The sequence below is a fragment of the Stegodyphus dumicola genome, chromosome X1 (genome assembly GCF_044657685.1).
Source record: "Stegodyphus dumicola isolate Sdum_Otavi_A_Nest chromosome X1, ASM4465768v1".
In the NCBI taxonomy this organism is placed as follows: Eukaryota; Metazoa; Arthropoda; class Arachnida; order Araneae; family Eresidae; genus Stegodyphus; species Stegodyphus dumicola.
In genome coordinates, this window is record NC_140780.1 from 128,671,369 (window position 1) to 128,686,073 (window position 14,705).

The 14,705-nt window shown below is 34.0% G+C and overlaps 1 protein-coding gene across 7 annotated transcripts in view; it reads right to left on the minus strand.

Moving 5' to 3' along the window:
• The window catches only part of LOC118183667 (uncharacterized), a 315,563-nt gene extending 303,346 nt beyond the window's left edge, over window positions 1-12,217 (minus strand). For 5 of the 7 annotated variants that reach the window (XM_085808072.1, XM_085808074.1, XM_085808071.1 and 2 more), the window contains exon 1: window positions 12,156-12,174. The gene's annotated coding sequence lies outside the window, so the exon portion shown is untranslated. Of the gene's footprint in view, window positions 1-12,065 lie in introns of all 7 variants that reach the window. The other 2 variants (XM_085808069.1, XM_085808070.1) reach the window with 2 other exon arrangements.
• Window positions 12,218-14,705: the final 2,488 nt, after the last annotated feature.

Genomic DNA, 14,705 nt, shown 5'->3' on the forward strand with positions numbered 1-14,705 from the left:
AGTCTCTTATTCTATATTTTGAAGATAATAAAACTGTTTTTAGATGTAGGAATGAACAGTGTTTGCACACAATGCTTTAAATGGAAAAAGGACGTTTAAGAATCCTCAACGAAAAGAAGTTAAGGACCTATCAGCAAACAGAACTGAATAAAGCAAAGCAATTACATTCCCTATTGCAGTATTACTTTAATAATAAAACACATATTTGTACTATATACCATTATTATTACTTACAATCTATTATTTAAAGTTTAATTAAAATGAATTCAGAATAAAACCAACTCGTCAAAAGTTTTCAAGTAAACAAATAACGAACATAATTTCTTGAATTGCTTATACTTTACACTTATAATACACTGACAGAAGAAATTAAAGGAACTACACAAAAATACTTAAACTCTATTAAAGTCCAATGAAAGGTTGTTGTTGGTAGCTCAAGGTCAATGTTATCATATAGATCATGAGGATACATTTTCAGTACACTGAAATATGTAACATTTTTATGTCCACTCTTTTGGCACACACAGAAAGAAATGCAAGGGGTTCCTTTAAATTCTAATTTCAAAGAATGTACAAGTAGTTGGATAAAATTTTCATACACAGAAAGTGAAATGCATCACCAAGAGACATCTCATTGTTTGTTACATGCAGTATGCGATTGGGAAAATGGAAACAGAACAGACACTGACCTATCAACCAGCCAAGTAGCATGATTTAGTGTCAATTATGGATGACTGCATCCTTTAAAATTTCACAGTAACAACTGAAGACTGTTACCAAAATGGTTAGAGTAGCTTTAAAGGTGCCCCTTGGATTATCGCCAAGTTATTTTTTCATTTATTGCCAAGTTGTTTCATTTATGGCAACCTGGGTAGTTGAATGCTATGGAAACTCTATTATGAAGTAATTTGTTGTGTGATTGCAGTGAACTTGAATGATGGAAAAGATATGGAAGGTTTATTTGTGTATTTCGGATTACATTGCTATTATGTGGTTTACATGGTAAAATGGCTGAATGTGGCAAGATTAAGTTTCTGTACGATTTGGAATGAAAGGGAAAAAAAGCATTAATTGACTGGTTTAAATGAAGGTTCACTTAGTAGCCATTACAAGTGTCCCATTTGTAAGAAAGAAATACATAGGTCGAATGTCAGAGAATACCGGCACTACATAGGATGTCTTGGGGCTCTTATCTTTGTGAATTTATGTGGCGATGTCAGTATAAAGATTCTAATTCAGATAACATTAGGAAGTTTTTGGATGCTGTTAAGGAATTTTGTTTGACTGAAGACACGGAAATTTGTAAATAAGGTAAGTGGATATTTCCTTTGCATAGTGCTAAGATGAATTTCCTTTCTTATGTTATTTCATTGTTTGATTTAAAATGTAGTTTATTAAGATTATATATTTTTTGCTGGCTGCTCCTTTGACTTTTTAAGTGAATACAGATCGATATGCACATGGACAAAGTCAATGGAGTGCGCAAAGCCAAGTTTGTGCAATTCTCTGATTTTCTTTTAAATGAAAATAGGTCGATGTGTACATGGATACCGAGACTACGTAATTCTTTGACTTGTTATTTTGGATTTGTGTAGCGGCGATACACAAAGCCAAAATAACAAGTTAAAGAATTGCACAAACTGAGTGTTCATATACTGCCAAAAATCGCCAAGGGGCACCCGTAAATATATTTTTACCACGAAAATTTTTGACAATGGTCAATTCCACTCTTAAACAAATTGGTAAAAATATATTTATGGGTGCCCTCTGGAGAAAATTGGCAATTTTTTACATACGAGAATACCAAGTTTGTCCAATTCTTTGACTTGTTATTTTGGCTTCGTGCAGCGGCAATTTTGGGCGCAAAAATTGCCGCTACACAAAGACAAAATAAAAAGTCAAGAAATTGCACAAACTCGGTCTCCATGTACACATCGACCTATTTTCACTTTAAAAAACATCACAGAATTGCACAAACTTGCCATTGTGCACTCCCTTGCCTTTATCCACATACACATCAACCTAGTTTCACTTAAAAAAAATCAGAGAATTGCACAAACTTGGCATTGCGCACTCCCTTGACTTTGTCTATGTACATATCGATCTATTTTCACTTAAAAAGTCAAAGGAGCAGCCAACAAAAAATATATAATTTCAATAAACTACATTTTAAATCAATCAAATAACATAAAAAAGGAAATTCATCTTAGCACTACACAAAGGAAATATCCACTTACCTTACTTAGAAATTTGCCTGTCTTCAGTCAAACAAAATTCCTTAACAGCAAACAGAAACTTCCTAAAATTATCTGAACTAGAATCTGTATACTGATGTCGCCACATAAATTCACAAAGATAAGAGCCCCAAGACATCCTTTGTAGGGCCAGTATCCTCTGACCGTTCCAGCATATGCATTTCCTTCCTACAAACAGGACACTTATAATGGCTACTCAGTAAACCTTCATTTTACACACCAGTCAATTAATGCTCTTTTCCCCTTTCATTCCAAATTGTACAAAAACTTCAAATTAATCTTACGACATTCAGCCATTCTACCGTCTAAACCACAAAACAAGCAATGCACTTCCTAACCAACACACACCATCAGCCCTTACAAATCTTTTCCCATCAAGCAACTGATTACATCATTATAGGGTTTCCATAACATTCAACTACGCAGGTTACCATAAGTGAAACAACTTGGTGATAATACAAGGGGCACCTTTCAATCTACTCTAACCAACAACTTGACATAAGGATCATGAAATTCATCTTTATATATTTCTCTCCTAGTTAAAATAAATAGGTGAAAGTGGCCATTCAGAATAATGCCCGCCTATATTATGATTCCACTGCCTTTGTACTGTTACCTTTTCACTGTTGTTTTTCAAGCTTATTCCATGTATTTTGCTGCCTCTAGATTGTAATACATCTGCAATCATTCTCCAAATAAAAATGAAAATCATCTGCAAACATCAGCCACACTCTCTGGTATTCCAATCACAATGATACTGCAGTTGCAGCCAGAGTTAGTGGGACATAGATCATGAATTTTCTTCCATACAGCTCCTTTTATTTTAGTAATATTTTCTCAATCAAAAATTTAATTTAAATATATTATTATTTTAATGATACTGTAATAACATTATTATGTCTAAAAAATTGTCATGAAATTCACAAATCACCAAATCAAAATTTTTTATGTAAGTTGATTTTTAAATTGCCAAACTTAGCAATATACACCAAAGAATTCATTTTACAGAAAAGCAAAAGGTTATCTTTCGGTGAAATGAAGACAATGAACTTAGTCAATTAACAGTAATCGAAATTTCTGCAGTTTAAATCTGGTGAGAAATCTTAAAACTTCCGCAATTTTTAGTCATTTCGTAAAAAATTGCATCAAAAGAAACAAATTATTTTATTACTTTGATCATTTCTATTACTTCATTTGCTTTCCTGATACAGCTAGCCAACTGCATCACCAAGTTCCATACCTTTTGTGGTACTCTTCCATTAAAGACTCTTTTTTTTTTTTTTTTTTTTTTTTTTAATTCTGGCATATTTCCACAGCAATAGGCATTGCCTACATTCCTTAGCTTCTTTCCCGGTAAAAATTGTTTTGAAATTTTCCAATTATCTGCACCCCAACTGAAGAGTTGCAAACTTTGGAAGCCACTCATGAAAATGTTGGCAACTATTATTTTGGGCAGCTACTACATAAAAGGCATCAGCTATTCTCAGAATGGCAGTGCAATAAAAATTTCATACATGAGCAATCAATAAAATTTAAAATCTGTAATAAAATACTTTAAATTTTTTTGAGAAATCTTTTTTTTTTTTTAATTATTATTATTATTATTATTATTATTATTATTATTATTGTCCCTATATATAGAGCGGTCTGTTTCTGTTTTAAAAAAAAAAGCACAGAATTGTACAAACTTGGCTAAAAAAGAAAAATGACTATTTAAAATTTTGGATACTTGGAGTGATTGCCGTAAGCTTTAATACATTTGTCTGTCAGTTAATCTCAAAGCATCAGTTACTGTAGTTTTTCATATGCTGTATCTGTAACTTGCATTCATTGCTTATTTAATTAAATAACGAGCAATCTGTAATTATGTAACTAAAAAAAGAATAAGTGTTTTCTTCACCTTTGGATAGAATAATCTAAGTTTGGCAAGATCATCAATTTTCATGGGAATGGGAATTTTCATGGGTTAATGGGAAAACACATACCCTTTTTTTTTTATGAACTTCAATAATGTCCAAAAGTTTTGATCTAAATCTAAAGCAGACTTGTGCAAATCATGCTTTCATTCTTTAAGGATCAGCTGCATTTACAGTCCTCAAATTTTCCTTATAATGTAAGTAATAGAAGCACTGAAGCATAACTTACCTTAAACTGAGAACTCGCATCTACTTACATTTAAATGAGTTAAGCTTAAACACCACCATTAGAGCAAGAAATCATACAATAAACAGAGCTACTGATGTCTGTCTCTTTTCTATGATCTGCTCCTTTGGGCCTATTTTGTTTATACGCAAAAGCTATATTTTTAATATACAAACTCCACTTTTGAACAGTTTCTTTTTTCACATTCTATACATTTCTATACATATTTTCTATTCTTTTAAAGCATTTAATTTTTATTCTATACATTTAATTTTTTTTCTTTTTTTTTTTTTTTTTTTTTTTTTTTTTTTATTTCACATCAACCGTACATTTCTACAATTCACTGTTCAGCTTTTACATACTACCAAAAATCCTATCAGTAAACAAAATAAATTTGAAAATTATACATATATGTACACTCTCTTGCAAAAAAAAATCAAAGCACCATGAAGGAGGTTGTTTTCGATGAAATTGAATATGTGTATAGCTCATACACAGATAATAAAATGATTAAAAAATCAAGGTCATAGTACAGTCAAAAGTCGTTAATTCGGACACCCATAATTCGGAATGATCTATAATCCGGACCTCAAAACTAAAAACTTTCTGCGCATGCGCCGCGTTGACACATGTGCATAGGAGTTTACGCGTGCGCGTAAGACCCTTTACGACTGCGCATATGAGTGTGCGCAAGTGCAGAATACGTTTTCGCGTGCGCGTTTTATTATAATGGACGTATAAGCTAAAATTGTCTAATTATCTATTTCAGTTAATGTTGATGATTGCGTTGTTCCTTAATTTTCGAATTGGATCCGGCTTATTATTTTTTGCAGACTGTAAGAGCAATTTTATAAAAGTAAGCTTAAACTTTCGATTATATCAAATAGAATTTCCGATATATATTTGTTAATATGTAAAGGATCTAAAGCGAAAGTATGTTTTGAAATCCGAAATCTGTTTATCAATTTCACGCTGCTCGGCGGGGGGATCGCCGCGCGGCGGGCGCGTAATGAATTGGAAGTTGATCTGTCAACACTATCTTTATCTTCAGCGCAGATGTTTTTATTTAATTTGGCTTATAATTCCTTACCAAATGTAGTATTTCATCTCGATATGCTCCGTCTTTGATATGATTTAAAACAAGTTCCTCGTCATTATAATTCGCTTTTGATAGCGGAGAAAGTAACAGAGGTTATTGAAAACGAAAAAATTTCGATTAGTCGGTGTTCTCGACACAGCAATTATAGGACTTGAACAGTGTAACTTTGTAACTGAGCAAGAAATTATGTCTGTTTAATAGAATTAAAGAGAAAGTATTATCACATGAAACGAAGCAAAACTTAAACAACTTACATTGACAGAAATGTTTAATAAAGTAAACAAATAAATATTAAGCTTTTTCTTTTTGCAAATTTTGATACCCTTTAGATCATAATTGTTCTTTATTTCATAAATTACGGTTTCATATTTTTAATTTTAGAATTTCTGCATGCCATCTTACACGAGATTTAAACTGATGATCTATAATCCGGAAAAATCGATAATCCGGAATCGCCGAAGTCCCGACGAGTCCGGATTAACGACTTTTGACTGTACCTGTTCACGGCTCACAATCACCCACTAAATGTTCAAATTAGTAGTTGATCAAACTGCCCCTAGTGGCAATGTATGCTTGAATTTGTCGAGGCAAGGAGTGGTAGAGATTCCTAATGTCAACCTGCGACACATTCTGCCAGGCATTCATCAGTTGTCGCTACACATCTGTGATATTTTGTGGTGCCCGAATCTGGCGGCTTACTATGCCCCAGACATGCTCAACTGGTGAAAGGTCTGGTGACCTTGCTGGCCAAAGAGTAATATCAATCACACAGAGACAGTCTAGAGATATGCGAGCAGTATGTGGCCTGGCATTATCTTGTTGGAAAATGCCCCCAGGATGATGTGCCATGAAGGGTAATACAATCGGCTGCAGGATAGTATCAACATATGGTTGAGCTGTTAAAAATATACGGAGGACAACTAAAGATGACCTGCTGTCATAAGAAATAGCGCCTCACACCATCAAACCAGGGGTTATGGCCAAAAATGTCTTTGTGAAACAAGCAGATTGGGACTGCTGGCCCCGTCCTCTCCAGACACGAACATGGTGGTCATCTGCTTCAAGAGTGAAGCAGGATTCATCGCTGAACACTATACGATTCCAGTCTGATGGCAGCCATGGTGATCAGCTGCACCACCTCTCCAGACGACTCCACCGATGTTGTGGGGTCAAAGGCAAACATCCTAAAGGCCTCTGTGAGCATAACCTCACCTCAGACAAGCACCGTGAGATGGTGGACAGTACCACAAGAGGTACAGACGTGGCTGTAGTGTGTTGAATAGTCGACAATGATATCGGCTTGGGCCCGGCAAACAATCATCCTATCTTGCCTCGCATTTGTGCTCCTTGGCCTTCCAGAGCCTTCATTTCGTCTGCAATTTCCTTGTAGCCAACACCTTTGCACAGCAGTGTCTATACGCTGCAGGTTTGCAGCCTATTGCTCGGTATGACCACCCAGCTTCATGCAACCCTACAATGTGATTACATTTGAAGTTGTTTAGTTGTCCATAAGGTCTTCTATATTGTCCTAATGGCATCTTTAGTTGCTTCTTTACAGAATTACAATGGCAGCAACCAAAAAAGATTTTTCTGCCTCTGTTACTGGTTTTATACTGGTTGTGAATCGTGCACTAGAAATGCACGCTATGATCGCAATTCCTGTTCATTTGCCTTGAAACTTTGATCATTTGCATGTTCGATCAAGATGTTTTTGCATACCAAATTTTGTCACGATCACAAAAGTCCTCGGTGCTTCAATTTTTTTTTTTGCAAAAGTGTGCACATGTCAGCAATTCTATGATTTGCAATATTTGGCAGCACTTATGTTAATAAGTGGAGGAGGTTCATATTATTTTTGCCCTAACAGATACCAAAATACATAATCCTATTTATATTATTATTCAACTTTTGCTGAACATGGATCACTGCAATAAAAATATACCTTTAATATTACACTAATATTTAGAAAAACTTAACGGACTTTTTTTATCAACAACAGGAGCATTCCACTGTACAAAACGTTATCTTTTGAATGAACACAAAGCTCGCCAGTCATATGAAACTTATACCTATAGAGGCAGTATGCTTTACATATTTCATATCATTACACAAAAACAGCTATCTTATTTAAAATAACAAATACCCTTTGTATAAAATTCTGAAAAACCAAACACATTTTGTATAAAATCAATATATTGGGTATTCTCCCAACAGGTAATCTACTAGTGTTACCTATGATAACAGGTGACATACTCTGTACTTCCTTTGGTTCAAAGTATGAATTGTACGATTTGGTCTAGACTGGTTTCCTCATTAACCTTGCTTATTTTGGGTGACTCAAAGCAATCTTGTAATCATCAGAGGAATTCTGTTGACCCTGTTAATGATGCCAAAACCCAGATAACAGAAGTGTCTATGAAGTCATCTTGATAAAAAATTATGTGAGATATGAGATGAACAACAATCACGATGCTGCCGCACAAGCTTGCTGAATTGTGGTGGCAATTTGTCAACAATGGGGATAAACTTCTTGGTACGTTGAAAGACATCAGCACAGAGTTTGTATGAATGAAAATTGGAATGCCTGTCAACATTATCTGATTATAGTAGTAAAATAATTACTATTGACAAATGTGAATTATGACTGCTTCAATCAGCAGATGCCAAACAGGACTGTTCGAACTTCTCTTTTAACATGTTTAAAGAACAAGGAAGCACTTTCGTAGAGAACCCGGTAAACGTAAACATCAGCAACTTTGGCGATAATAGTTCAAACCTGGTAACCCAGCAGATTCATCCTATTCGCTTGTTCGTAGTTTGCAACCATTTCTCTTGCATTCATTTTGCTGAATTATCACTGTCATTGTTCGCATTTGCAGATTGATATTCTTCTTCTCTTATTTATTATTATTTTTTCTGATTTTTCATGTTATTTTTTCTGAACTTTTTAATAACGAATAAATAGAAATATTTTCATACAATTAAAGAAGGTTTCGTAGATAAATGCCGGTTCACGGTTCGGGGTGAAAGGAAGAAAATATGGCAGGAGGAGTGAACGCTAATTTGTAACACGGCTGTTCATGGTGTGTTCTTAATTATTAACAGATATAAGCACGCAGAACCATGAGGTTTCCAACTCCTAAAATAATTTGTTTTCATAGGCTGCAAAAATAAGCATGCGCATTTTAAATAATTAAGTAATGCTTTTATTTTTATTATTGCTTATTGTCATCTAAAATTATGAGAATAAATCAATTTTTATGGTGTTAAATTTTAACAAGATAATATATTGTTAATGCTTTTCTAACAATAACCTTTCAGAGGATAGCAGGTAAACAGATAAACAGATGATTAAATTGAAATAAAAAATATTATTGATTATCTAAGATGACAAAATAGTCTGATGCATCCCCATGGTCATAAAAATTAGCAAACCACTGCTGGTGTAAGGAACATATTGTTTTCTGTGCTAACTGGAATTTAAGACAAATTTATTTTCGTATATCACGTTCAACAGGTTAATTTTACATCTACATGCATATTATCTGTGAATTTTTACTACCATATGATTAATATATTGTTTTACTACCATATGCTTAATATATTGTAACTTGAATTTACATCCACTAAAAATCGCATTTACGGCTTGGCTTAAGGAGTAAAAATGCAACACCGGCAACGGGTCTCAGTGGATGAAAACTCGAGAACAATATTGCATAATTTAGTATAAAAATGAGGTAATGTAATAAATCTTCTGGTAATATAATAAAAGTAAGTACATGTAATTTCTTTGTATTTATTTATTTATGTAGTACTGTTTCCATGTGGCTTAGAATGGTAATTTTAACAGTTAATTTGGTTTTGATCATCGCTCGCAGGCAGGAGATGACTTGTTGCAAGAATATCATATCATATGTATACTGAACATTTCATAATTTATTTAGTACTAGCGGGCAAGCCTGCCAGCTAAGCGGGCTGAAGCCCGCTTTTAAAAGAATTCCCATGTTTAATTTCGCCTATATTCGAAAGTTGGACCGAAGTACCAGTTTCCGGCAATTTTAACTGGTTTATTCCCGTATGCATCCATAACGTACTGCTTACACCTTACACATGCGGAAAATCACGAAAAAACCCATTCAGTCAGCCCGTTCCCCGGGGTTCGAAAGTTGGACCGAACTACCAGTTTTTCAGCAGTTTTGCGCGGGCTGCACCCTCTTTATTCATGTATTCATCCAGAGGATAAGGCACAGTTTTATGTCTCGAATTATTGATTTGCTGTATGTTTGACATGGCCGTATGCAGTCAGACATTATCTGGAAACAACAGAACTCCATGTTTATTCATAAGTGCTGGATGCATAAAGCTCGTGATAGTAGAACGACTTTCCAATACCTGTTTATGATAACAGTACTGAAAGAGACAATTAAGGTTTTACTGTGCATATTTTTTAAAGATAAAATAAGAAAAGGTCGTTGTAACTTCACCATAATTAGTTGATCTGCAGGATTTCAAGCAAATTGTTCATAAGAGCTATCAAATCAGATACTATATTAGCAACTAGTACTTCTTATTTATATTTAATTCGACAATCCTTGATGCATTTTATTATCAGATTTATTAAAACACTTATAGGTGACCTTTATAAAAAAAAAAAGAAAGAAACTTGAAATAAATATATTTCATTATTTTGGCTAATCTTTGGAATATGGTAACAGGTAGTTTGGTGACATTTTGGTAAAGCGATAAAGTTTACTAGCTAGGACTTTAGCAATAATCTGAGAAGTACACAGATTATTTTGTCGTAACTTTTATAATGGATAATTTAGAGGGAAAAGAAAATTAATGTAATTTCTTGCATATTTTATTTATTTTATACGTGCAAATGTTCATCCTTGGAAAGGGTATATGCAAGATGAAGATATAAAAGCTTGCATAGTATACATACTTTTAGCGATCAGGTAATTTTATACATGTCCTTTTTACCGACTTCAAAGATTCACAAAATTTTCCTGCATTTTGGTGCAAATTTTTCTATTTTATGAGAAAAATTATTTACATGTTTCATATATAAATTTTCTCTGTAAAAACAAATTTCTGTGCACGTTTGTTCCACTACTTTCCGGAAACTTCTGATCATGATTTTAGCTAATAAGCACTTAGAAACAATTTTGCACCTAATCTTCGTCATGATTAAGCACTTTTGTTCCATAAAAGTTCTAGCATAAGCATAATTCAGCTAGCAGATTGTTGGAAAAAATGTTGAGTAAAAACAAAAACATGCCTTTACTTCGTGAAAACAAAATGGCATTCAAAAAAAAAAAAAAAACACTAGCAGGTTGCTGTAGATGGGTTGGTCGCCAAATTTTCACCAAAAAATCGCCGAGTTACCATAATCCAAAGATTCACCATTATTTTCTCTTTTTTAAATAAAGTAATGGCTAAAATTCAGAATTTCAAAGTTTGTATATGGCTAAAGTGCAGAATCGCCCACTTATTTGATTGGTGTTTGTTTGGCGCTTTTTACAAAAGTAAGAAGAATTGGATTTTAGTCAATTTTCTTTGACTTTTTAAGTGAAAATAAGTCGATATGTACAAGGATAATGTCAAGGGAGTGGCGCAATGCCATTTTTGCGCAATTCTGGGATTTTTTTTTTAAGTGAAAATAGATTGATGTGCACATGGATACCAAGTATGTGAAATTCTTAAAAATGCGCCAAGCAGTGGGCGATTCTGCCCTTTCCCCAATTTTTGTCCATAAATATATGATACCCGGAAATTTCACTGTTTATTTTAGTCCTTCAAAAAATAAATATTTACAGTAAAAACAACAGATAAGATCAGATTTTAGTCCAGCATGTTTTCCTATGTTAAAGGAAATTGTAGCAAATATACTACACAAAAAGAATAACAACATCAAAAATTAAATGCAAGGCTGCGATTTTTTTATAAAACTACGAAATGAAGGAAGTCAGTAAATGGCCAGTAACAGATAAGAACAAAACATTAAGGTAAAAATGGAAAATAATTTAGTATTTAACATATTTGCTGCACTTAATAAATAACACATAATTTCAAAACACTGCTATTACAATTTTTACTCCAAATGCTCCAATTTTTTTATAATAGCGTATTTCACATTTTTTTTTTTTTTTTTTTTTTCAATTACACAGATTAATAATAATAGGACAAATTTCCTATCACGTCAGATCGCACTCTTTGAGTATAAATCTTAAGTCTATTTAAAAAGCGTTTATTTCAAGTAACAAACAAACTTTTGCAACAAATGCACTATAACAGTTATTATTTAACGTTACTGTGACATACTATAAAAGAAGAAACGCTTTAAACGGCAGCACGAGTTTAAGGAAACTGTAAAAATAAATGCCCAAGAAATTTATCAATTATTCAACACCACAAGCTATAACAATAAAAATAAAATAATAAAACACCGTATCAAAACAATACACTCCTGAACACGTTTGACAAGTAAACTGCACGCGTAAATTTTAATGCAGTAATAAATCTTTCAGAGAAACTATGGAATACGCTTCCAATTATGTTGTTCGTACCTTATGCAAAATATTTTCAGACTTGGGTGATACTGAAACGAAAATAAACAATGCAAAAATCACAAAAGTTTAATAAAAAAACTTAAGTACATTTAGCTTCACATCGCTTCACGGCGCTCACACACATAGTTCGCGGCAGTTGCGGTCAGTCCAGTCACACCAACCAAAGCTGGATGCAAATATAAAACTTAATGGTACGGTGAATTTTGGTCGTTTGAATCGGCCTTTACTCGAAAAATTAGTATCCCTACTGGGCAGTCTTAGTGAAAAATCTTAAACAGTACAATTTGTACGTCTTCCTTGGCGAAGCAACAGATGACGGCGAGACTTAGCGAGATTAAATACACCTAGTGCATTCTGTTTGATCAAAGAATCTGAGAGTCTCCTTAGAGATTCTTTGGTTTGATTGAACATGCAGAGTAGGCAAGTGAAGAATAATGACTTCTAGTATCATTAAAAATTGTCAGAGTAATAACGTTTTTGTATTTTTCGTAAGATAAATGTTCAAAGTTCATGGAAAAATACCAAAATTTAAAAAAAAGATGAAGTAGAATTAATAATAATAATAAAGAAAACATAAATTTGTGGGCGGGACTTAGCCTTGATCAATGCTAGGATGTCCAATAGTCATCTGACGAAAACACATTCAGAAAAACTTAAAGTTAAAAGGCAATATCCCATAAATACTGGAATTTTTGTAAGATCCTACAACCACAAATATACACAACTACTACACAACAGACCGCTTCACACGACATGGTTTATTGTAAAATTATCCATATTACCATGTAAAATGCTCAAAACTGGGCATCCAAGTTATCCAACTTTCAATTGACACATTAAGCTTCCGGTTAGTGAAATGGGATGGAAATATGCCAATGTAAAAATTTTAAAGAAGCAAAAAAGCTATTTTATTTTTGCATAACATTCAAGGGCGATCAAACAGGACCACAACCACCAAGGAAAGTTTCAATTACGAAGCTCATAGGCTGAATGCCTTTATCCCCGCATCATCAAAGATTATCACCAAAAAGAGGGTTACTCAAAGAGGTAAATTTAGTGTCAAAATAAACAAATGGTAAACTGCTTTCCACCGTGAAAAAAGGTAAAAACATTGATAAACTTAAATTAATAATTTGATATGAAAAAAAGGGCAGGAATCGATTTTTATGGGTTACATCATGAATTTTGAAAAGATTCTGTGTTTCCTTGATCAGTTGTGATGTGGTGTAATAACAGGAAAAACGAACCACTTGCGAAAGGTCATTCACATCGCAAGTGATTCGGGTCTGGGAAGGGAGAGGTTGGGAACTAGTTAGGCGAGTTAAATTTAAGGGTGAATTTTGAGAAACACGAATGTAGCCTTTTGGCAATAGATGGTGCTGACCGTTGCACTGGTTTTCTGACATCAGAATAACAGGTTGTACCTTTGGCAGGATTCTCGCAAAGGTGAAAATGGAATTAGAGTTGACGCTAATGACACGGGTACCATAGCAACACCGCATTAGCAGTGGCGTAGCTAAGGTGGGGCAAGGGAGGACATCCATCCTCGGGCGCAGCATCCAGGGGGCGGCAAACTGATGATATACATTTCAGAATGAAATGTTTTCCATTCTTGGAACACAGAAAGGGGCGCAAAATCTTGTCCCCGGGCGCTGAAAACCGTCTGTAATGCTGGAGATTGGAAAAAGATTTAGTAGGGTCTATAGGATTTTTTTAAAGCGGAAAGGATATACATTCAGTGATCGTCTTTCACTTGCCTTCTGTAGATTTAGTAAATTTCATTTCATTTCAATATTTAAAAACGCTGACTCATTTTTAGATAAGATTATAAACCCTAGGATAACAATTATTAATAATCAAAGCTATCCTTTTTATTTTATTTTATTTTATTTATTATTATTATTATCATTATTTTTTGGTCCTTTAAAATCTTAAAAAAATGAGATAAGGTTCGGAGAACAGCCTTGGTTGCGCCAACTTGGCAAGTGAAGGATATGGGCAACATTTCATTACGCCAACGGAAGTAAATATCACGTGGGGAATAGGCAAAGAATATGTATTGTTAAGAAGGAAAGCTTCGCAGCAGCAGGAATGGCTCCCTCCGAACGAAAAGGGGCACAACTGCGCATGCTTGAAATATCGTCACCAAAAAGCGCCAAAGTTTGAAGGTGATGTCGAAAGATTCTTTGGTATCACGCTGTCCTCCTAGAAGTACGTCATCGGATGACAACCTTAACGTAGTTAAACGGTCACCGCTTTCTCAGATGGCCCAGACTTTCCTTTTACTAGCGATAGGCAGACTCTTGTCATCGATAATGAAATGGCCGTCGTTTATCGATTACGAAGGTTTTCCTTAATGTTTTGGATTCGTGTATGAACTTTGTGAGGAGGAAAATGAATATCGCGAAACCTTGCAATTTAAAGGAGTACTTTGCAGACAGGAAATAGAAACTTAAAAAAAATTTGCTTACTACTATAGAAAATCATTCTGTAACAGTATGTTATGTATGATACGAGTTATGAAGGTAAATGTAGAGATAATGCATGTATGCGTGTGAAGTAAATAAAATCCTCTAGAACGTAAACACTTTATTTGGTTATCTAGTGGAAAGTTACGCCATTTTGTTCTATTTGCTC